At 42.0% G+C, this 24,595-nt stretch overlaps 1 protein-coding gene across 1 annotated transcript in view; it reads right to left on the minus strand.

The window, feature by feature from the left end:
- Positions 1-11,519, minus strand: part of LOC126285378 (acetyl-CoA carboxylase) — a 385,520-nt gene extending 374,001 nt beyond the window's left edge. The window contains exon 1 of the mRNA XM_049984706.1: positions 11,257-11,519. The gene's annotated coding sequence lies outside the window, so the exon portion shown is untranslated. The remainder of the gene's footprint in view (positions 1-11,256) is intronic.
- Positions 11,520-24,595: the final 13,076 nt, after the last annotated feature.

Genomic DNA, 24,595 nt, shown 5'->3' on the forward strand with positions numbered 1-24,595 from the left:
TGGTCCCGGCGGAGGTTCGAGTCCTCCCTCGGGCATGGGTATGTGTGTTTGTCCTTAGGATAATTTACGTTAAGTAGTGTGTAAGCTTAGGGACTGATGACCTTAGCAGTTAAGTCCCACGACATTTCACACACATTTGAACATTTTTTTGAGGAGGGAGGAGGGAGTAGATAATATCTGACTGCACACGGGGTAACTGTCTCAGAAAGGTTGCGAACCACTATTCTACGATATATAGTATCCGGAATTCTGTTCTACCACGGCAAGCGTTAGCGAGTAAGATGATTCTATACTCTGTTCTGTAACAAACGGATCACACATTTGAAGAAAGTGGTAAGTAGGCTGTTTAGGTTTTTATGTTGGTAACGCCACGTAGTGCTCTGTATGAAAATCACTGGCTGTGCTGTTTGAAGTCTGTGGCTGGTTTGCATTGTTGGAATTTGCTATTGTAGTGTTGGGCAGTTGGCTGTTAACAGAGCGTAGCGTTGCGCAGTTGGAGGTGAGCCGCCAGCAGTGGTGGATGTGGGGAGAGAGATGGCGGAGTTTTGAGAGAGGATGATCTGGACGTGTGTCCATCAGAGACAGTAAATTTGTAAGACTGGATGTCATGATGTGATATATATTATGACTTTTGAACACTGTTAAGTTAAATACATTGTTTGATCTTTATCATTTGCTAACTATGCCTATCAGTAGTTAGTGCCTTCAGTAGTTTGAATCTTTTATTCAGCTGGCAGTATTGGCGCACGCTGTATTGCAGTAGTTCGAGTAACGAAGATTTTTGTGAGGTAAGTGATTCATGAAAGATATAGGTTATTGTTAGTCAGGGCCATTCTTTTGTAGGGATTATTGAAAGTCAGATTGCGTTGCGCTAAAAATATTGAGTGTTAGTTTAATGATGACCAGAATAAGTAAAGAGAGAAATGTCTGAGTACGTTCAGTTTTGCTCAGCTGTTTGAAAATCAAATAACGTAAGAGGTTTATCAGCACAGTAGTTCATAAATTTTTCTAAAGGGACGTTTCAAAGTTTGCTGCGGTAACTGATTTTGTTAATGAAATTACTACAGCGAATATGATTATTTTTGAATAAATGACATGAGATACTATTTAATGATATTCTGCACGACGACATTCGAAAGGAAACGAGATTTGAATCCGTTCACCAGCGTGGTTGCTGTACTTGCCTAGCTTGCTTATGTTACGGGTACAGGAGGTACGCATGAAACTTCAACATCGATTTTGTCGGAACCTAGGGGCCGCCGCAGTCAAGACGTGTGCCTCTATAACACACGTGGGCCTCGCTCTCGTCTGCTGCAGGGGTGGAGGCCAGTTTTGCACGGGAGGGGTGTGCCGTGAACTCGTGATTCGCGGCACGTCTTGTCTCCTGCCTCGCCCAGCCGGCCTCGTTAAAACTGTGCTGTCGCCTGCGCTTGTACAGGGGTCGCGGCCGGCGGCGCTGCTGGCAACTCAAGAGCCTGAAAGTGGTACAGCGGGACGGGAGCAGAGAGGCTTGGCCTGCCCAGCACTCGAGCCAGCGTCATGAACTGACCAGCGGGCGAGACGGACAGAGCAGTCGGGCCTTGGACCGCGAGCGGCGGCGCCATGCCGTGCGCGAGACAAGCAGGGCCGCCCATTCGGTCCGGTGGTTACCTGTGAAGCAGCTGGAGGCAGCCAGTTGATGGAAAGCCAAGAACAGAAAGGCTTCCCCGAGCTGGTGCTTATAACGGGCAGTGCGGAGTGTGGCTGTTGTGTGGACATAAACAACTCGGCGGGCGAGAGAACGGCAACACCAGAGGAGATGCAGACAGGGGCTTCCTGGAGCACTTGATGGATGCTTCAGTGACGGACAGCAGTGTTTTGGTCAGTCAACAGATTTGACACAGAGTACAGTGAAGAACTGAGGCTGTGCACTGAGTGTAATGGATGATCAGAATTATTACATACTCAAGGTCCACGGGCACAGTGCGACGTGTTACGTTTGTTGTGGCATGCAGGATGTGTGGATGTTTTCACTAAAACCAAGAGAAACAATAATTTTGTTATTTATACACCTTGAGTGTGATTGATTTTGTATTTGCCATTAAACAGAATGTGATCCTGCTATTATTGTGCTGTGAATGTGACTGATTTTGTTGATGCCATTGTACCAAAAACTACTTTGTTATTTTATCCCCTAAGAGTGATCTTTTTGTATACCATAATGTACAGAAAATTGTACTAAGAAAATGGGGTAGCTGGTACTGTAGCTTTGCTTTAGTGACTACTTGGTGCTGGGAGTGGCCGTAGATACATATTTGCCGGCCGGAGTGGCCGAGCGGTTCTAGGCGCTACAGTCTGGAACCGCGCTACCGCTACGGTCGCAGGTTCGTATCCTGCCTCGGGCATGGATGTGTGTGATGTCCTTAAGTTAGTTAGGTTAAAGAGTTCTAAGTTCTATGGGACTGATGACCTCAGAAGTTAAGTCCCATAGTGCTCAGAGCCATTTGAACCAAGATACATATTTAATTGAATGCGAATATGAGTATCTTTTATTAAGTCAGAAAGTTGTCTTTCAGTTTGGTGTCCTGCGTGTAATTGCAGAAGCTGCTTTTATTGTCACTTTTATCCCGGTTGCCCGAGGCTATATATTACAACCATTGTTGTTGTTGGTACAGTTACATCTGTTGCGGCATCTCTTTCGAATATTATTGTCCAGCAAAATTTTTGATAGGTTGTCACACTTTGCCCTGCTAATGCTTTCGATGTTCAGTTAAAGGAGTCTGATAGTTGGTCCAATGTTTCTTGTTAATGGGCTCTGAAAAGAACTGTTTCTGCTATTTAGGTGATATGTCATTGCCAGGAGATCGTATGGATAGTCTGGCTGCCTGTAATCACTGTTGCTCAATTAGCACCAACCAGGAGGCAAGTTGTAGGGTATTTTAATGTTGAACTTTCGGACGTGAGCAACGTTTCCTCCGTCGGTGAGAAGCAGTGACAGATGTGCACCTGCATAACATCTTCTCAGGTGCTAAACTTCCAAGTGGATTCGACCAACCACGCAAGACCTGGGCTACTCTCAACAGAATCCGTACCGGCCATGGCCGATGCAGGGATGCTCTCTTTACGTGGAAGAAGCTGCCCTGATCCAGCCTGTGACTGCGGGGCTCTATACCCGTTGTTCACCACATTGTCAGGGAATGCAGGATTCGAGCCTATTACGGCGCCAAAGAGGACTTCCTGCTAGCATCTCCAGGTGCAGGGCGCTGGATTGAAAGACTAGATATTCAGTTGTAAAGACAAACTTAAGTTTCTTGTGTGTCAATATGTACATATGTATATGTAATTTAATTTCATATGTCTGTATTTCAAGTTGTTATTCTATTGTAGAGCCTGCTGGACTGTATATTAAGTTCTGTTAGTTAACATTTCTGGATATTTTATGTTCAGTAAATTCTTTGCAAAATTGAGCTCCCGACTGCACGACTCCCAACCCAAATCCTACGCTACACGGTATCTTCGAATTCGTATATGCTTATGACGATGTTGTCCTTGCGCTCATTTTGGCTTTGTACGACTTTTGTTTGTTGGCCAAGCTTTTACATCTCCTCAATCCGTGATTAAGCTCTCTACACTTTCGTTACAATTTGCTAATACGGCTGTTGAACCACGATAGGTCTTTCCAACCCCTCAAAATCTTCCTCTGCACAAAAAGGTTGTACAATGCTTTTGAATTTTATGCATTTGTGCTCCACATCTTCATTACCACAGCTAAATATCAGAATAGAACGATAAAGAAACTTGCTCGCTAGATTCTCCAAGTTCTGCCTGAAGCGCACTCCTACTACAACTCCTGAGCAAACAGTCATGAATGCATCCGATTACCATATTTGTCCCACTGTTGATATTTACATTCGGGCAGAACATTTCACTTTCGGAATCTGGAATAATTTCAGTAGATACTACAGTGTCCTTTGAGGCAAGAAATACGTCGCCTAGCTTATCCTTGTGATACATGTTGCATTTTAAAGTTACGATTTCGCTGCTACTCAATTTCGGTTGGACATCTTTTTGTGTTAATACCACTTGGTAATTATTACTCGTAAGAAGTGAAACTAATTCTGGGACTTTATCAGGGTTGCTCCAGCCATTTACTAATACCGCGTTAACATTTTCTGTTCTTGATCTGCAAGAAGGAACGTTCTCCTGACAATGTCGTGCCTGATCTTTCTGCAAGCAAGGCAGATAAACCATAATCGACGCTTTGGAGAGGTCCCTCTAACCTAGATAACTTAACAGTGCACGTTACCCGTACTCTGCTACGCAAATAAGAAATTTCCTTCTGTGAAGTGCATACCTCACCTATTCCGGTACGATGACACGGTGAGCCTGTCCAGGATGAGCACCGTCTTCCAGTGACTCGCTCCTCTCGAGGAATCGTTTGCGCCATTCCACAACACTTGAAAGACTTAGACTGTACTCACGGTACACAACCTTCGTCCGTCAATACATTTCATGGCCGCCAACTCTCTCCGCCGCAAAAATCGAATCACTCCTCGTTGTTTCTGTTTACTCGCCTGCATGTTCGCCAGTGGACGATAACTTGTGTGACCACCTTCTGTTCGGCGTGAAACCACACTGGCGCTAGACAACATCAAACGGTGCGCACACGTCAGTCTCTCGACCAATAGATGGCGCCACCATACCCGCAGGTAGGTGGTGCCACCTTATGTGTAAGGCAAAGGTAAACCTCATACATGTTACTGGGTGTTTCAAAACGAATATCGGGCTTTTAAGGCTTTGTACCGTTTATTACTTTCAACTTACAATTGTAGATAATACATTAAAGTGCAACTCTTAACAGTTTAGTTAATATATCTGCACGCATGCATCGTTTTCTGTGTCTTCCGATAGAAAGCACTAGTAGCAAAAGATGACGAGTAGGAAACCAAAGTTTTTTGTGCCTTACAGTTTGCAAGGAAACTTATTGTTACAGTGAAACGTGCATTCCTTACCAAGTTCCATTGTAATCCTCTAGGCGACAATAACATCCGTAAATGATATCTGCTTGAAGACACTGGCTGTCTTTGCAAAGGCAAGAGCACTGGACAACCAAGAGTGACTAAAAAACGTGCTGAACGAGTGAGAGAGTACTTCAAGAGTAGCCACAAAAAACCTGTTTGGAAGGCTAGTCATGAATTAGCAATTACAGTGACGCCTGTGTGGAGACTTTTGAAGGGACACAGCTATGTCCTAATTGTACGCAGTTGTTACAAGCTCTAAAGCCCACAGACTACGGCTTACTTGCCAACTTTGCAACAACAAAAAAAAAAAAAAAAAAAAAAAAAAAAAAAAAAAAAAAAAAAAAGAGTTGGTGAACGACAGTGATTTCGTGGATTCTATCATTTTCACTGAAGAATGGGCTTTTTACGCGGAAACGTGAACACACAGAATGTGCGCATCTTTGGGTCAGAAAATACACACGAACTGGTATAGCTAGATCAGTACTCCCTAAACTCGATGTTTCTTGTGCCATATCCTGGCAGAAAGTTTAAGGGCCTTTTTTTTTGTGAAGCAACTCTAACAGTTGTTTCTTGTCTTTATGTTAGAGAAGCATGGTTCTTTTTTCAACTGGAAGAAGCTGAAGCACAGAACTTTCTTTGGCGGCAAACTGACACGCCGCCTGACAGTCATAACTTCATAAGCAAGTGGTTAAACGACATCGTACAGGACCGCTGGATTGGCCGCAAGGGGTCGGATGACAAGAGCTTGTTTCGCACGGTCCCCAAGTTGACGCCATGAGTTTTCTACCTGTGGATCACGTGTATACACCTCTGCTACAAGCTGATATACCTAACGTAAGAGGCATGACTGAACCAATTACTCCAGATACACTGATCAAGGTTTGTGAAGAACTCACCTATCAATTCAATGTGTGCCGTGTGATGAATGGTGCTCACGCTGAACAGCTGTAAGTAAAACTGAGTAGCTCTTTCATTATATGTATTATTTATAACTGTACGTTAAATGTAATAAATACTATGAAGCCTTAAAACCCAAAAATTCGTTTTGAAACACAAAGGCCATATGAATACTTGATTGTGCAGCATGTAGCCCATGGCCCGCATTTTGGCGACCACTGGCCTAAGGCATCCGAGGATGGCCTCAGAACCCAGGCGGCAAGTGTCAAGAGCTACGATTTGCAGTTTTTTGCAGCTGCTGCATTCAACAGCTGCCGGCAGTCACCTCCAAATCTTTGACGAGACCTCCCGGCAAAAATACAGACAGCACATTGGTTTCCTTCCATAAGGTGCTCGCTGTTTCTTTCAGAGAATCCATTATGTGCCTAACGTTGGAGTGTCCAATGACCAATACACCAGCTCTCCGTGCTTGTCCAGACTAAGCAGGAAAATCGGCCATTGGTCCAACAGACTGGGCATCCTCTTCTGGTTCAGATGTGTTACCAGCACTAGACAGCGCCTAGTACACGATGCTATGGTGTAAGAGGACAACCGAGCAGCCGATTCCCACATTTACCTTCCATCCACAGCTACGCAAAACCAGGGCTGTCCACCAGTCAGCAATGAATGAGGACCCACTAGTCAGATACTAGAAGACGCAGCTACATCGGTGTCTCCAGTGGTCTGCAGCAGCACCAGACACTGAGGTGACAAAAATATTGGCAGAGCTATGTGCAAATAATTAGATGGCCACAGTATCACGTACAAAAGGTATAATATGGCAGTGCAGTGGCAGAAGTGTCATTTGTACTCAGGTGATTCATGTGAAAAGGATTCTGATGTGATTATGGCCACCAATGGAAATGAAGAGGCCCTGAATGTGGAATGGCAGTTGGAGCTAGACACACAGAACATTCAGATTCGGAAATCGTTCGGGAATTCAGTATTTCAAGATCCACAGTGTCAAGAATACAAATTTCAGGCATTACCTCTCGCCACACAGACAACGGAGTAGCCGACGGTCTCGACTAAATGACCGAAAGCAGCGGCATTTGCGTAGAGTTGTCAGTGCTAACAGACAAGCAACACTGGGAGAAATAACCGCAGAAATCAACGTGGGACGTACGACGAACGTATCCGTTAGCATAGTGCGGCGAAATTTGGCGTTAATGGGCTCTCACAGAAGACGACCGGTACGAGTGCCTTTGCCAACAGCACAACATGGCCTGCAACTCTCCTGGGCTCCTGCCCATAGCGGTTGGTCCCTACGTGACTGGAAAACCATGGCCTGGTCAGATGAACCCCAATTTCAGTTGGTAAGAGCTGATGGTAGGGTTCGAGTGTGGCACAGACCCCACGAAGCCATGGACCAAAGTTGTCAACAAGGCACTGTGCGAGCTGCTGATGGCTCCATAATGGTGTGGGCTGTGTTTACATGGAATGAACTGTGTCCTCTGGTCAAACAGAACCGATTGTTGACTGGAAGTGGTTATGTTTGCCTACTTGGAGACCATTTTTAGCCATTCATGGACTTCATGTTCCCAAACAGTAATAGAATTTTCATGGATGACAATGCGCCATGTCGCCTTATGGACAATTTGTAGAATGATTTGGCCACCCGGATCGCCCGACATGAATCTTATCAAACATTTGTGGGAGACAATCGTGATGTCAGTTCGTGCATTAAATCCTGCAGACACATTTTCGCAGTCATGAACGACTATAAAGGCAGCATGGCTCAGTATTTCTGCAGGAGACTTCCAACGATTTGTTGAGACTACATCACGTCAAGTTGCTGCAGTGCGCTGGGTCAAAGGAGGATATGTCCGGGGACTTTTGTCACCTCAGTGTCACGTCCGCAGCTCGTGGTCTAGGGGCTAGCGTTGCTGCCTATGGATCACAGGGGTTCCGGGTTCGATTCCCGGCCGGGTTGGGGATCTTCTCTGCCTGGCGACTGGGTGTTTGTGTTGTCCTCGTCATTTCATCATCATTCGTGAAAGTGGCTAGACTGGGCTGTGTAAAGATTGGGACTTCGTACGGGCGCTGATGAGCGCACAGCCAACCCCCCACAACCCAAACATCATTACCACGTCAATGTCGCAGCTTTCGCCACAGGAGCCCCATCATCTGTTAGGGCAATAGCCTGAAACTTGACAACCACAGTCAGTGACACTTCTAGGTATTTCTGGACAGTGGCCAAATCACCTTGTTTACGCAAACAACAAGCACAGTCGACAAGCATTTCGTACTACGTGAAACTACAATTTATAATATATACAAAATCACAAGAACAAATCTCCCACCAAATCTGAGACAACGGTGGCGTGAAACAACACTACAGAGTCGTCTCCCGCTATTTCAACTCTCACAAAGTATGCACACACTTTAAAAAAAATTAATGAACGGTACTTAACACAAATACATAAAACAGACGCTCTGAAATCTTCCGTTTCAACTCCACGTGGATCCATAAGAGGGTGAATAGGTGGTTTGGACCCGTTCATTGACTTCACGTATGACCGGAATTCCTTAGGATATTCTGACAAATCTTTCGCCAGGATCTGACTGTGAAAATTATTGTAGCCTTCAGGTACTTATATCGCAGTTTTAACGAATGCACAAGTTGCTGTTAAATTTTCTTTATCAGTTTCCCTTCAGTATAGTTTGTAGCAAGAGTGTACTGGTTTCCATTTTCTGAAAATTCTCCAAGTGGCACGATTAAACTAAGATAAGTATTTGCCAACCTTCATTGCTTTACTTACAGTTAGTACATATTCACACTGATAATGGAGCTTCGCAATAGATCACTCCTACGTGTTCACATGTTGACCCAACGATATTGTCAATTACGATTTCATTGGGCTCGAGTCCATCGCGATTCGACCATCGATCAATGGGCACATGTCGTCTCTTTCGGTGAATCACATTTTTGCTACACAAGGTCGATGGTCGTCTCCACAAACTCTGCATAGAGGTGAACAGCGGCTGGTAAAATTGGAAATTTGTGATAAGGTCTTAGGGGACCAAACTACTTAGGTCATCGGTCCCTAAGCCTACACACTATTTAATCTAACTTAAACTAATTTACGCTATGGACAAAACCAACACACACACACACACACACACACACACACACACACACACACACACACACACACACACACACCCATGCCGAGGAAGGACTCGAACCTCCGACGGAGGGAGCCGCACGTGCCGTGCAAGGCGCCTTAGACCGCACGGCTGCGCAGGCTGATGGGAGCAGTATTATGCTATGGGAGACACTCTCCTTCGCTTGCATGGGACCTGTTGTGGTAATCGAAGGCATGCTGACAGATGCGAGCCACCTGCATCCCTTCATGCTTGATATCTTTCCCGACGGCGATGTCATCTTTCAACAGTATAACTGACCGTGTCTCGGAACCAGAAACGTGCTACAGTGGTTTGAGGAACATTATAGTGAACTCACATTACGTGTAGGCGACCAAATTCGCCTGTTGTAAATCCTAAGGAACCCATATGCGTCGCTATAGCGCGCCATCACTGCGTATGCAAATCAACGGCCCGTTACTTGTTCGAATTGCATGACCTGTGCGTAGACACAAACCTACCAACAATCTATCGAATCCCTGATTCGCAGAATTAGTTATGCATTTCGTTCCAAAGGTGGACAAACAAGCGATTAGGCAGTGGTCATAATATTTGGGCTCATTAGTTTACCTAGCCCGTGATTTAATAATTCTCCTGCTTTTGCCAGTCTGTAGTAAATGACCTCAGTTCGTCCCATATGCTGTCTAACAGTTCGACCAAACACAAGAGCTGTCTTAACTCGATAACACCATGGTGGCTAATCTCTCTCTCATTAGACACTACCGAAAAGATCAGGTCACTTTGTAGGCAGAGGAGTGGTTTTTCCTCCCAGTTCGTGTTGCAATAGAACCGTAACACTGCAACAGACCAGCAGTTCAAGAAAGAATTATCCCCTGTTGTGAATTGATATTATGCTTTCGAGTCAGACTACTTGTTTGTGCTGCAGCAGACGCTGGAATTTCCATTTTAAAGAGTTGCATACAAACCAGTCAACGAAGAACTCACTCAAGAACGGATCTAAATTTCTCACAAAGTGCTTATACTTAAGTGTAAATGCTAAACAGTGTGAAACAAATTATGAAATAAAATTATTTCTGTTATTGTGGCTGTGTAAATTTTTCTAGGCTATTTATTGACTAAAATGTTGTGTACAAAGTCGCAGCACGCTAGCTTGTAAGACTGGAAAGTGAGGCAGTCCTGGGTCGTTGTACTAGACAAAAAGTCGGTAATCTGACATCGGTCAGATGAGTGTGGTTTTATGGCGTTTTCCACGCTTGTCTAGGAAAATGTCCGATTAGTCTCCAATTTCCGCATTGGAATATAAGATAATAAAAGCAAGAACTTGATCACGACGACGTATTTTGCACTGAAAAGTTATTTTCCTACTTTCAACAAGAAACCACGCATGGCATTACTCCAAGAGGCAAAAGCTACATTCCACGTTGCAGAATTGTCACTAAAACGAAAGAGCTTCCACTTTCGGCTCCGTGTCTCACATCGCGTTTCGTTTTATACTGAAATTTCGCAGCACTAGACAATGTATCTATGTTTAATTGCGGCAGTCTAGTTGGGTTTTGGTTAATCGTCTCGCAATCACTACAATTTTAGTATTGAATATGATATATTATACTAGCAGACATGGACCAGATCACAGATAGCACAATTATTGCTATACTGTACTTCGATTAAGTCTCTTTAATCAGATAAATATTGAAGCAGTTCAGGAATACTCTAACAACGTGTTAAAGTAACCACAACGGCGGGATACTAACACGGGGTAAGAAATCTGACGGGAAAATTGTATATCTTACAATATCGTTTTACAAACAAATAAGCGCTGGTGAAAATTATACTTTGCCAAATCTGAAGATCAGTAGGCCTAATTTGTTTATTTATGGTGAAACTTTATTTCAGTAATTATTAATTCAGGGCACTGTATGAAATATATAGCAGTGTAGCTGTCCGTGACATGTGCAACTATATACAATACTTGCACGCTAGCCGGTACGATTCATATTTTCCGCCATCAGCCAGCGGTGCCTGTGATTGGTCGACTTGGCGATCATCAGACGCCCAGATGAACTGCCATTGGTTATAGCAAGCCTTAGAGCATGACAGAATCCAGCATTCATATCAACTCTTTTTTTCCACTCAATTCCATCGTCATACTAAGTAAATGTGTGAGAATGAAAGGTAAGGAAACTTAGAAAGCGTCATGCAAAACTGTACTTACGCCAGTAACTTCCTATGGTGATTGACTATTCACACACTGTAGTTCACGCCGGTCTTAATGACATAGCGCGTCTCAAAACCTGTAGTTTATATAGATATATCTCGTTGTTATCACAATGCCGGAGCAGAATCATACAACACGTATCTCACTTTTACTACTGAGTTCGCGTGCAGATCTAACCTCTTCCCAACCGGCCCACACTCGTAAACATACACTAACCATCCGCACTTCTGCGCGCGATTACGCGTATTGCCACAGAGCTCGCTAGTGTGCAGTCGTAGCCTTCTATACCACACTGAAAATAAAAACAAATGACACCGCGGGAGTGATACAAATTTTGCCGTGCTACATGACAACGACGTCCAATTCTCTATCACTAACTGTTATTTGTGGCGCGTGTCTTTCGTGTAATGCTAACACATCCAAAACTTACTCTCTGGGGAAGGTGCAAACTATATTTGCAACGGAGTTTTATTTTTTTGCGCACAAAGATTCCAACCTTACAAGGGAGTAAAATGAGGTTGTGAGAGCTTTCAAATTTTGCGTCCAGCTCTTAGCAGATTATGTTCCGTGGCATGATACCTATAGAACTTCCTTTTAATTGCCCATATTACGGTATAACAAACTATTTGCAGTCTATGTTTTCTACGCATAGTGTCGTGCTACACTTGCGTAATTGTAGGAGTATGAGCAACCAGTTCCTTTTGGTACAGTTGAAATGAATAATAACATTAAAAATAGCGGGTCAGCCTCTACAGCTTTGGCCCGTAACATAGCGGTCGTAAGTCAGATTTCTAGATTTATGTTGCAGCATGTCACAAATACATTTTTCGGTACCTCTCTTACTCTCGGTAATGTCAGCGGACGACTACTGTTTATTTGATTACAACGTAATGGTTTGGGCACCGCAACTGTTGCTCTCATTCATTCATTCTCACACTGCGTTCAGTAAATCTGATAATGTGGAACAAGTCAAATTACAAATTGACGGGCATTGCAAGCTGCTAAGTAAAATGTATTGACAATAAATTATGACTAGGCCACTCACAATGCACAATGATACTGAAAATTCTTTTCAGTTGCTTTATTTAAATTGGGAGAAAACAGTTACTTCAAAGGAAGCATATTGCAACTTTACACAGAACAGCAGTTTATTTTCTGGCCAAGTCTAAACCTCTTTAATCTGAAGGTTAGAGTTAACTGCAATTTACCTCCATGGCTCTGTAAATTATGATAAATTGTAGGAGTTGCTATAAGGTAAACTTACATATTATTTTGGAATAAATGGGGAATTTTTGATTTCCTGTACGACACCTATTAGCAACCTAGAATGATACATTAGAATATGAAAATCAATTCACAACTCAACATATGATACGGGTCTTTTTTTACTTCAAGGTGTGTAGTTATGCATTGCATGGTTCAGCCTGAATTCACTTGTGTTACAAGCCACAAATGCCGTTAGGAAGTAACTGTATTAGCAAGAAACTGAAAGAATCTCTTGCTCCCTGAAGAGAGTTGTGCAAGATGTTCTGTTATCAGTTTTACACAGTATTCTTAGTGCTTCTGCACAATAAATACCTTTTCTATGCCAATTTCAATGCCCCAGAAGATTGTCCAATGACAACTGAAAGGAAGTATTGTATAAATTGTGTCTGCAATTCAACATGCTGAGTAAGATTCTGAATCACAAAGCAGGTTGTAAACAGCCTTTTTGTTGAGTTGTACCAATTCTGGTACTGCCTCAGTTTATCATCCATCTGATTGCTAGGAACTTCACACATGGAGATTCATCCAGTTTGCTTCCATTGGTCTCTACTTCTGCTACCTATTACTCATTTTGTTTTGTTTGGAATTGCACAGTATGGCTGTAAGGACCACTGGTCTGTGGCAGGCAGCCACGGTGGAGCAGAGGCAGATGGGAATTGGACAACGAATCGAACGCAACCAGAGCTTGGAGGGTGAGGGCTGCCCCTGGGAGAAATGAAGCAGACAACATGTGATGGACCAGAGAGGCAGCCTGGTGGACAGCTGACCAAGGCTGATAGGCATTTGCTGTCAACAAGGGACTTTGTGTCTGCTGGAGCACTGGGTGATGCTGGACTTCTTGAATTCAAGGAATACTGTGCAGATGGGAATGAAGTACTTGCTGCTGTGGTACATTTCTAGGTGTGATAGTTATAGGAATGTCTCTTTCCTGTCATCAGTGCTGGTGTAGTGCATACAAGTGAGGCAGGGCGTGCCTACTTGATTTGCTATACAGTGAAACATAAGGAAGCCACTGGTAGGCTTAGTGTATTCAGCTGAGGAGTACTGGCTGAAGGAAGTGCACCTACAAAAAATTAAATTGTCATTGCTGCTGGATTTCCTTGCTTTAGCATTCTGGTATTCTGTATGGAGCAGAATGTATAGATCTTTGACTCCACTGTGAATTTTGTCTCTTGTGTGTTTAGCATTGAGTAAGATGTTGGCCTTGGTTGGGTATTTTTGGAATTTGGTCTTGCGGGTGAGATATGTACTGAGTGCCTCGTATCCTTTCACTGTTCATTATTACTTGTGTGTCTGATTCTAATTCATGCTCGTGTGCTGTAGCCTAGATGAACTTTGAGGATCTGGTTTATTAATATTCTGTCTGGGTACTGGTATGTTGTTTAATTGCATATTCATTTGTGCTCCTGTATTGTCAAGTTGATTGATTCTATTGGAGAAAGTTAATTAATAGTGCTTTGTCTGTATTGTAAGTCATAATTTTTTTTGGGAAGTGCATTCTTTGGTCATTTCCTATCCCACATGCACTCTGAATGTTTTATATAATTATTAAACATTTCTGATTCTGTTATTCTGAGCACTGAGTTCCTTGGTTGTTGCTTATTCAATATGCACTCTGGATTGTTTAGATGTATTAATTAATACATTTGCTTATGAGGATATGCCAAGATACATCCCAGCCACTTACCAAGCCCATTAGTTCCTGTGCTACATGCTCTTGTATCATTTGTCATTTGTTAACATGGCCATCCCTTTTTTTCTTGTAAGATTGTATTTTCATAAATACAGTAAGACTGAGTGTGTTATATTTGCTTGTATCATTTTCTACTGTTGCGTATGATAACACATCTAGAGAAATATGTAGTTTGGAACATAACATAAACATGGAAGGTATAAATTAACATGTGGTTTAAACTATGTGTAAATATTATGAAAAACATATTCTGGTCATATTAATTTTAAATTCCCTCTGTAGTCACATGCAGATGCATACGCCCATACCCTTGCAAAAGTACTATCAACTACCTCATTGTTCCTCCTTTGCCAGGCTCATTTCAGCAGGTTGATGGATATCTGGTTGAAATAAAATACAAAAAATAGATAAAGCCACAATCAGAATCCTCCAGTATGACAGTGAACAAGCTATGAGTTGACGTCTTTTGTACCTTATTCAGAACATGGTTATTAGTTCAGTCTGCAATACAGCATAAATGATGACGGTTACCATTCTGTTTCAAAACTTCTTCTTGACTTGGTTCATAGATCAATAATTTGTGGTACTTTATCTTTCATAGATAGTCTTAGCAGGCCCTCACTATTAATGAGGTCTAAAACCGTAATAAAATTTTTCATTCGTAGAACTTCCTCAGTGACAGTTCCTCCCCTCAACCACTCCACCCAATGCAACATTCGAGCTGCAGTGAAATCTCATTGTAGTCGGTCAGAAAAATTAGGTCTGTCCTTTACTTCAAAGATACGTCAGAAATCCTTTCAAAGAAAGTGTCAAATTTTCTGACGAAGGTAGGGAGGCAGTATTTGACAGATCCTGGAAGATGACTATGTTGGATCAGAGAAAACTTATGTAACCAGGCTTCTGGTCATGATCCCAACCGAACATCTTGTGAAAACCACTGGATAATCTGGGAGAAAGGATACAGTGGTTTATTAATTGAGAAATGAGATGAGAAAATATGGAATATGCAAAGAATATTTCTTCGATACTCCTGGAACCAAAGAATGGACAATCCTTTATTGATTGGATATTTCTCCATGTAAGATGAGCCCTAATTCAGAAAATTCAAGCTCTCAGATAAAACAGATGAAGGAGAATAATGAGAAGACTGGAAATCCTCATCCAAGCTATACCTTCATCCTACTGTACAATCCAAACTACACTGTTACACATTCCAAAAGGCAAACTGAAATGTGGTAGATATTCAACAAATAAGTTGAACACCATTAACTTGATTTTCAAAGACAGTAACCTTAGCTTATCTTTCCTGAAGGAAGAACAATGTGACTTATGTGGCAGTTACAGGTTTGGGAACATGAATGAAGAGATGTGGAAGCAGCACATAGAATGGAAAGAGCAGGCGAGGCTACAAAAAGATGAAAGTAAGAAAGATTTCAATTGGAAGTGCTGATTAGTGTACATCATGGACTTACAGGCCATGAAATTAGCTCCATATTTACAGGCAACCATAGTTTATTATAAAACAAAATTGGCTCTTTTTAACTTTACAGTGTATAATTCAGAAAGTCATGATGTGGTGTGCTGTTGGTTCGATGATACCTGGGTTAAACTGGTGGCAACAAGTTTGTCTCGTGTGTTACGGACACAGTGTCCAGAATGATTAAGGAAAACCTTATCCAAGTCATTTTGTATTCTGGCAGCTACATATATCAAAATAGACGTGATATTGGAAAATGATCTTCTAAGAATAGCATGTGAAACAGTGTGTTCTGGAGAAATGTCATTCTCGATGAAATGAAGTCAATCCACAGTTGCACTGAGTGCAGTCTTAAAAGACATGTGAAAATGAGAAAAAATCTTTGGAAGTATGCAGTGTTGAAGACAACTATAACCAACTATAACTGTCCCAGACAAAGTTTCAAGTTGTCACATACAAACAAAGCATACTGTACACTATGCAAGAAATGACTGCTTTTTCTCAGCAACAATGCTGAAGCTGTAGATAAACTAAACTCCATACTGTATTGTTCCTCTTTGAGGTGCTACTTCCACAGAAGTTTGGGAGAGCCTGTACAGAGTTTGGGAAAAGAGGAGGGAAGTTGTGCCATTGAGTAGCTACCATGCACTAATGTATTGTATCTCCACCTAGACCAGAGAATGAATGATTGTGAACCAAATATGATTAGCAGTTATTCTCAATACCGTAGATATGAACCATTTTATCACGATACCAGGGTTATTGTCAAACATGGATCTCACACTGTTCTCCAGCTCTCATGGAGGCTATTCAGTAGGAATGGGGGAAATGAACTTCCTCCAGTAATCACATTCGAATAATTCCACCATATGACAAAAGGAGGAGAGTCAGGAAGCAAACTATGAAGCAGATGTACAGCAACACAACTTTGACACTGTATAGTAGGTTGTCTGAATTTGAATGCCAAGACGTGTTTATAGCGCATCTACCATATTGCTAGCACAGTCTTCTCTACTTCGACAGGTCATGCTTGGGAACGTTTTGAGTGTCAGTATGCAATAAGGGACAGGTAGGAAGAACTAAGAAGATTCAAGGGCAGTCCAGTAGCAAATAATATCACAAGTGAGTAGGATGAAAATTTGACAGACATCCAAACATAGTTAGATAGCATCAGGACATGACTTTCGGAATTTATTAATCAAACAAAACTGTATGGAGGGTTTCAATAAAAATGATAGGATGATGAGGTAAGTAGAATTTTCCCAAAAATTATAGCCCAGACAATGGCACATTATCTTTGAATTGTAGTACCAGAATGGACTGAACTCAATCACATTGAATGGTCCACATCACTGGCAATACTTATCAACATATAAAAAGGTGAAAACTGGCCCATCTTAGTCACAGTCACATAGTCAGCCTGCTAAGTGTCAACATTTGCTTGCAATCTGTGTGCTTACTGACAGTGTTTAAGTCGTCAGTCATGCTAACACCTTTTTATTTGCTACTCTATCCCCACTGTCAATAACCTCATTGTTTTTGTTTTATAATTGTACTTTTTCATCAAACCTGTCCTTGTTTTTATCCTTTTGTTTCTATTGCATTTGCTGTTTTCATTTAAACGGTATTTATTTGTAGACTGTGCCTCAAATGCCAGTGTCTGGTATGAATTGAATAACCCACTATCAGTGTGAAGTACATTGCAGTTGTATATTCTTTGTCACATCTAGAATCTGACTCAGATTCTTGTGAAAAGGACATGATCAATTTGCTTCACCAATCTGAGACTCTCCTTGTATCTCTAATGACGTTATCACCAATTGAACATTGAAACACAAGATTCCCCCTCCCTTCCTTTTTGCATCTAGAAAAAATTGTTAGCACACAAACATAGTAGATGACAATTGATTCTCTAAAGCTGATTTAGCAGAAGCATGTTTTCAGCTGCACATTCCAGCTATTATCCACCTGAGACTGCAAAATCTGTTCAATATGCGTTGGAAAAGAACGTGACAACAAGCATAACATATTCTGTAGTTTAAAAACAGAGATAGAAGTAACTGCCAGAACTATAGAGATTAGCCTAGTGGGTACAGCATACAAGGTGTATACCAGGGTACTGAACAGCAGATTAACAGTAATGTCAGAGTGCTTATTAAGTGAAGAACAAATGTGTTCTGTTAGAGCAAGACCAACAATGAGTGCAGTATTTGTGGTGAAAATGATCAACGAAAAACATACAGAATTTAATCAAGGGATCACTTTGCATTTGTTGGTGCGTAAAGTGCTTTTGATAAAGTTAATAGGGAAAACTGTGGAACACAGTGAAGAAAGGATACCAACTCCATTTAATAAGTGCCTCAAGAAGTCTTCATGAAAATACAGCTACCACATTAGATGGAAATGGAGAACTGACAGCACATTTCATCAGTAACAGGAGTGTCAGACAAGGATGTAGCATTTTGCCAGTCCTTTTTTAATACATGTCGAGATGATTCTGTGTGAATAGAAAACAAAGTTTTATGGAGGTTTTAATATAGGCAAAGAGTACTCTGAATTGTGTTTTATGCACAGATGTCATGATTTAAGCAGAACAAGAGGGTGTCATGCAAAAAGAAAATTACCTTCTAAGTAATATAAGTGAAGACTGTATGATTATATCCACAAAGAAAACTAAAACAATAGGCCGGACCCAATAAGAACAAAATTGGTAGCAACAGGTCAGACCTTTTAATTATGTGTGATGTGATATCACATATGAGTATGATAGAGATACACAGGATGAGTCACTAGGGTTTCCCACAATTGCCGGAGGTTATTCCTTAGGTTATTTGGAACAAAAAATGTAAATACAGTAATGTGGTCAGATCCATAATTAAGGAGCTACAACAGAGTTCTGAAACATGTCACAGTGTATGGAGCACAACACTTGTGTTCACACAGGGCACACGATCAGTCTTAGGTGGACAAGTGCAGCGAGTGGTACATTTGCATAACAACCACATTGTTGATACTGCAGTCTCTGTTTACTGTTATTGTCTCCTATGTACAATACACTTTGTGATGCCGTACAAGTTTGCATCGCAGGAGTGAGGAGAGGTGGTGTACATTTTGGACTTCTGTGATGGTAATGCGAAAGCTGCTGTTGCCGAATATCACCGTCAGTATCCTAATTATAGGATTCTGAGTGCCAAAACATTTAGTGGAACATATCGAGCATTTCTTGGAACTGGTACTCTTCCCAGTATTCGCATTCACTCCGAAAGACATCATGATGTTCATGAAGAGGGAACCATACTTAAATCAGTAGAGTGCAGTCCTCATTCAAGTACAAGATGCCTAGCTACTGGATTGACTGTTTCACATTCTGAGGTATGTAGGATTCTTCAGGAGAATGGACTGTGTCCTTCTCATGTGCAGAAAGTTCACCATTTAGAGCCGCATGATTGTGCCAACCGTTTGCACTTTTGTAGCTGGTGAAATGGAAATCGGCTGCTCTATCGCTTAATAATGTTCAGTGACGAGGCAACCTTTACAAGAGATGGCATCAACAGCATGCTTATCTGGGTAGACGAAAATCCCCATGCCACGGTAATATCTCAATTTCAATGCAAATTCAGTGTCAATGTCTCGTCTAGTGTGGTGTTGTGTGTGACTAGTTACTGGGGCTGTTTTTCTTCCGGAAATTTAAATGGTCAGATGTAGAGTAACTTTTTACGAGAAGACTTACCGCACCTTTTTGAAGATGGTCCTCTGAAACAAGATCTGCACACTTCCACCATGTCGTAACAGCTTATCTTAATCAGCAATTCCCACATTGATGGTTAGGTCATGGGGGCCCTATCAACTAGCCTGCCAGACCCCAGTTTTAACACCGCTAGATTACTGCATCTCAGGGTGGATGAAAAACATTGTGTATGAAGTTAAGGTGGAAACACGAGAAGAATTAATACAATGCATTTTCGATGCCACAACGCCAATAAGGAACGAGCAAGTGAAATTACGAAATACTACTCGTGCGGTTCACTCCCGTGCAAATCTTTGCCTTCAAATGCAGGGAGGAAATTTTGAACACTTGCTTTAAATCCACTCTGAATGCAAGAGACTGCTACAAAATTGTTTAATTATTATGTGCTTTTTTGATTGTGAAATCCTACAACAAAAGTTTTGTTCTGCCATTTTCCTGATTTTTTCAATTACTGTAACTCCTTAACTATGGATCTGATCCTATATTTTATTTACATTTTTTGTTCCAAATAACCTAAGGAATACCCTCCAGAAACCAGGGGAAAACCTCGTGACTCACCCTGTATACAAGAAAGTAGCAAAATTTGGAGACGTGTGCAACAATAGATAGATACTTTAAAAACTAACAATAAGACAAATGAGGTTTTATAAAAATTATGGCTGTCCCCACGTAAAGTAATACCCAGGCAGCTTGGAGCTGTGAAAGGCTGTAGTAGAGAATGTAGACTGAAAAACAGCAACATTAGGAAAGAATGAAACATATTTAATGGAAGAAACAAAACTGAAGGCAACAGAAGAAAATGGAGTGAACCTCTTGTCAGAATTAATAGTGGCAGACTACCTTACAAAGTCAGAAATTATGATCCAGTAAGCCAAATAAGTATGGGAAGACCAAGAAGGAGGAGGACACCATACCAGGAAAATGCCTAATACTTGAAGTGCAGAAGAAGGAGGTCAGTAGTGTAGGCTTATTTTGTTGTTGTCATCATGTGTACACAATTTTCAGTGTGAAAAAGACATTTTAGTCAAAACTGTCTGAAAGTGCAGGTAACAAAGATATTACAGGCAGAAACAGTGTTGCCTTTTTTTTGTAGAACAGTTTGTATGCAGTCTACTACATAACATGACTTTCTTCATTGAAAAAATAGTTACTGGGACCAGTGAAACTGAAAAATTGTGCAGGTTATGTCAAATAGTCTCATTATTTCAAATGAGTGTAGTGTGATATATTTGTATAACAAGTCTTTACATCTATATGCACACTCAGCCGCCACCACCGGCTACACTGACCAGTGAAGTGCGTGCTTGCCTGTGTGAAAATATGTATGTTTCCTTCAGGCCTTGGCCAATTGCTACATGTGTAACTGTTCTTTTGTTGTGCCTGTCTGCAGCTCAATGGGTCATCTTTACAGTGATTAGCAATCTATGTTATTCCTAATATTGTTGTTATTCCATCCTGGGGTTAATGATGACTCAGAGTTGTCAGGTTAAGTAAAAAATGTACTGGAATGTTCAACATTGCCTTTTAGATATATATCATCAACATTCATATGACATTAAATTCATCAGAAGAAATAACATTTACCATAAAATCTTTAAAATGAAAACAGTTGTTACCAGTATAGTAACAGCTTGACATACCCCTGTAACCATTGATTTATCACTGAAGAATTTACTATTAGTGGAAATATACTGAAATAAATCCTTTGTATAAATAAGGATGTACAGAAATAGCATCCAGCTTAAGTCCAGTTCAGCTTTTTGCCAGCATTTTCCATAATTTTAAACAATGATATATGTAAGTCACTTCTTCTGTGTCTAACCACATAAGTTATATAGTTCAAACTACAGTTAGATTTCTAAACAGATACAATATTGAGCAGGCTATTAGCAAGAATGCATAGCAAATGTTAGGCTCCTGATATTTGCTGTGTCATGTCAGAGCTGTGACCCGTAATGTTCTCTTACAGAAATTAGGATATTATGGTGTCACAGACACTGCCACAAAATGATCAGATCACGTCACTAACAGAAACCAAGGGTGTCAATACAAAACCAGCCATGAATTTACCTGCCAGCAGAATCTGATGGAAAGTAGTTATGATTGGTTGCTTCCAAGGGCAACTCTGCCAGAATTGTTGCTGGCATGGTAACACTGCTGACATCACGGAAGCAGACTGTAGCCACAGCGGCCTGGATTTTGACATGATCCAGGCCTGACATTGAACTACTTCCTTGTGCTACATGACAGGGACTGATGGCTTGGCAAAACCTTGGTGGACCAAACCACTGACCATTTCAGGTGTGCAGTGTCAGTCACCACCTGCAGCCAGCTACAAGACTTAGTCCGCACCAACTGTTGACCTGAAATGGATCATCTAGCAGCTGCCACTATATGTCCACTCCACTAGCTGTAGAACTACTGGCTCCACTAGCTGTAGAACTACTGGCTGTGCAAGGCCTGATGCCACTGGAAGTTGAACTGGTGCCTTCCAGCCAGGGGATCACCTATTGGCCAACTTCTACAAACTTCAGGTTGCCTACCTGGAGGTTCATGGTTTGCACCTGGGATTGACTAGCTGCTCAGCTGCTACTTGCCTTGTGCAGGCACTTTCTATTACTGCAGACTTGCCACTGTGCAGGCCACTGTCATTTCCACCGAAGTTGAAGTCCTCAATTCAACTTTCCACAGTGAGTTTCGTAGCCACACCAGCCAATGTGAGCGACTGCAGAGTCTGACTTAGCGGCATGCTGCCTGCCAGCCTGGGGTGACTGACACTGTGATTCCTTGCTGCCTTAGTGCTGATGGCATGATTGTGCTTCACTATGGCCTGTTAAAACATTGACCTGTCCATGTTGATAAAGGCCTGAGTTCTGAGTTCAACGTCCTCACCACACTCCAGGGCAGATGTCCGACACTGGTGGCTGACTGCTACAGCACAACCACTATACTTGATGTAATAATAAACAAATGTTATGTCTTCTTTTATGATTTATCAGCAGACATCTTCTTAGATCCAAACCCACTGCTTAGCTAATCAACCCACACCATTACCACACCTGTAACAGGATACCTAATTACACCAGTCATCTTGATATCCCACTAAAACTGGCATGAGAAGTGCTGTCCTACTACAGTTCATAAGGCTGACACGGAATTGACCCATATGGTGATTTTTGAAGCACCAATTGGTCAGAGATACATTCCATGGTATAGGGATAATGTCTCTGACCAATAATCAAAATATCCCAAGTTTGAATGCAGTTGTTGCCAAAATTTTGAATAAAAATCATCAGCAAGAGCAAGCAAAGGCTCCCAGTATAAGGAATCACCCTCATTCTGCTAATGTCATTGCCAAAGAAGACACAGGGGTGGACAGGTTTTCAGGACAACCTCATGGCCTTGGGGTGGAGAACGGACACTAAAAAGCAGAAGAATCAGCAATGATCAGAATCATGAGGAGGCTGAAGGCGATGAAAACCAGTTCATTAAAGATGCACAATGTGTATCCGCAGAACTCATGGCTTGTAATTGAAAAATGTGATAATGATCTCTCCATTGCCAAAAGATTTCAGATTAGTCCTCCATTCATATCTTCGGGAGGAGACTTCCGAGGAAAAGGTGACCATGAGAGAAAGATTGAGTATTCAGTTTACGTATCACTGCTAGCAGACATGTACATGGGTGTAGATGAGCTGGTGTGGGTCTTGCGGCAGAGTAGTGTGACAAACTGTCACGGATGGCAAGCACATAGCATTGTATGGGTAGAACTGCATACTCAGGTGTTTACTAGTCAGTGACAGTAGGCTGGGCCTGTCTCTGTGCGGCATTTTGACACCCCCCCCCCCCCCCCTTCCACTACCCACTACCCACTACCGACCATAGATTAACCAACACGTTGAATTTGTTTCCTCTTCCAGATCCAGCTCTCTGCTTCCATAGTTGAGTGACCACTGGCTTGAGTACTTACATTCGTGCCAATAAAATGATTTTGTGGCATTATCATGTAAAAATGATGACGAAGGACATTCCTACATATGTGACACTTTAAATTTTTTCATAGTGTTAATTTGTGGTGGCCATGGATCGACATTTATTCTGTGCTGGCAGGAATAGTAGCACCTCCAAGAGCAGCAACAAAAGCTGCAGCAGGAGCTGCTCAAACATAATGCAGAATTGATCTGCTCCAATGCTACACTGGTGGCGGGCCCAGCACCAACCCTGACACTGTTTGCCAAGTGTACGAAAAGTTCGGAGAATCACATGCACCAGTTCTTGCTGCATTTCCAGGTAAAGCTCATCATCTGTCTAGCTGATTAGGCTACCTCATTATTGTCCAGCAGCACAAGGTTGTATAAAATTGTGCAAAATTCAAAGCCCTCAGTCAGTTGCCCAAATGGTGTTTTGGGCATCAAACCTATGTGGTGTCAGCATGGTTGCAGTTTAGCCAGCATCACAAGTGCGTGGGCATTCACATATGTCCAAGACTGCTGACTTGCAAGACCTTTCAAGCCGGTGTCAGTCTGAGTGTCCTCACTGTGCTATTCTGTGTACGGACTCTCTGATTTCAGTCATGATCATCCAGTTAGCACCCAACTCCCAAGTCACAACTAGAACATTTGTCTTGTACAACCCTTCTTTAGCTGAAGTTGCTCTGATTACTGAATTACATGAACTTATGGCAGTGGCAAAGGGTGTACTTTCCCAGAATTAGCAGGTGACAAAGTTAGATACTCTTAGTAAACAGCCATTGGTGCCCCGTTGGGTTAGCCAGGTGACTGATACTTTTGCTGAGCTGCTCTGTGTTGATAACACTGATGATTCTATTGCAGAGATGTCATAATGCTGCCTGTCTTCACTCACATTGAGCTCAGTGGGAACAACTAATTCAAAACATTATGATTCCCACTCATGATGTTTTTTGGTCCTCAGCATAATTCTCCTGGGAATCTGTTTCCCTCAGTGAGTGTGTTGGTAACCCTCCCTTGATTGTCATTAGGTGCATATTAGACAGGGCTGCCCACATATAGACACCATGTGCAGAGTATGCCATAAAGTAAGCCATTTGGCATCAGTTTGGGGCAGATGGCAAGCCTCAGGACAGTCGTCAGAGGCCCCAGTGTTTTCCCTGGACGCGCTAACTGTTTAAAGC

Source organism: Schistocerca gregaria, chromosome 8 (genome assembly GCF_023897955.1).
Source record: "Schistocerca gregaria isolate iqSchGreg1 chromosome 8, iqSchGreg1.2, whole genome shotgun sequence".
In the NCBI taxonomy this organism is placed as follows: Eukaryota; Metazoa; Arthropoda; class Insecta; order Orthoptera; family Acrididae; genus Schistocerca; species Schistocerca gregaria.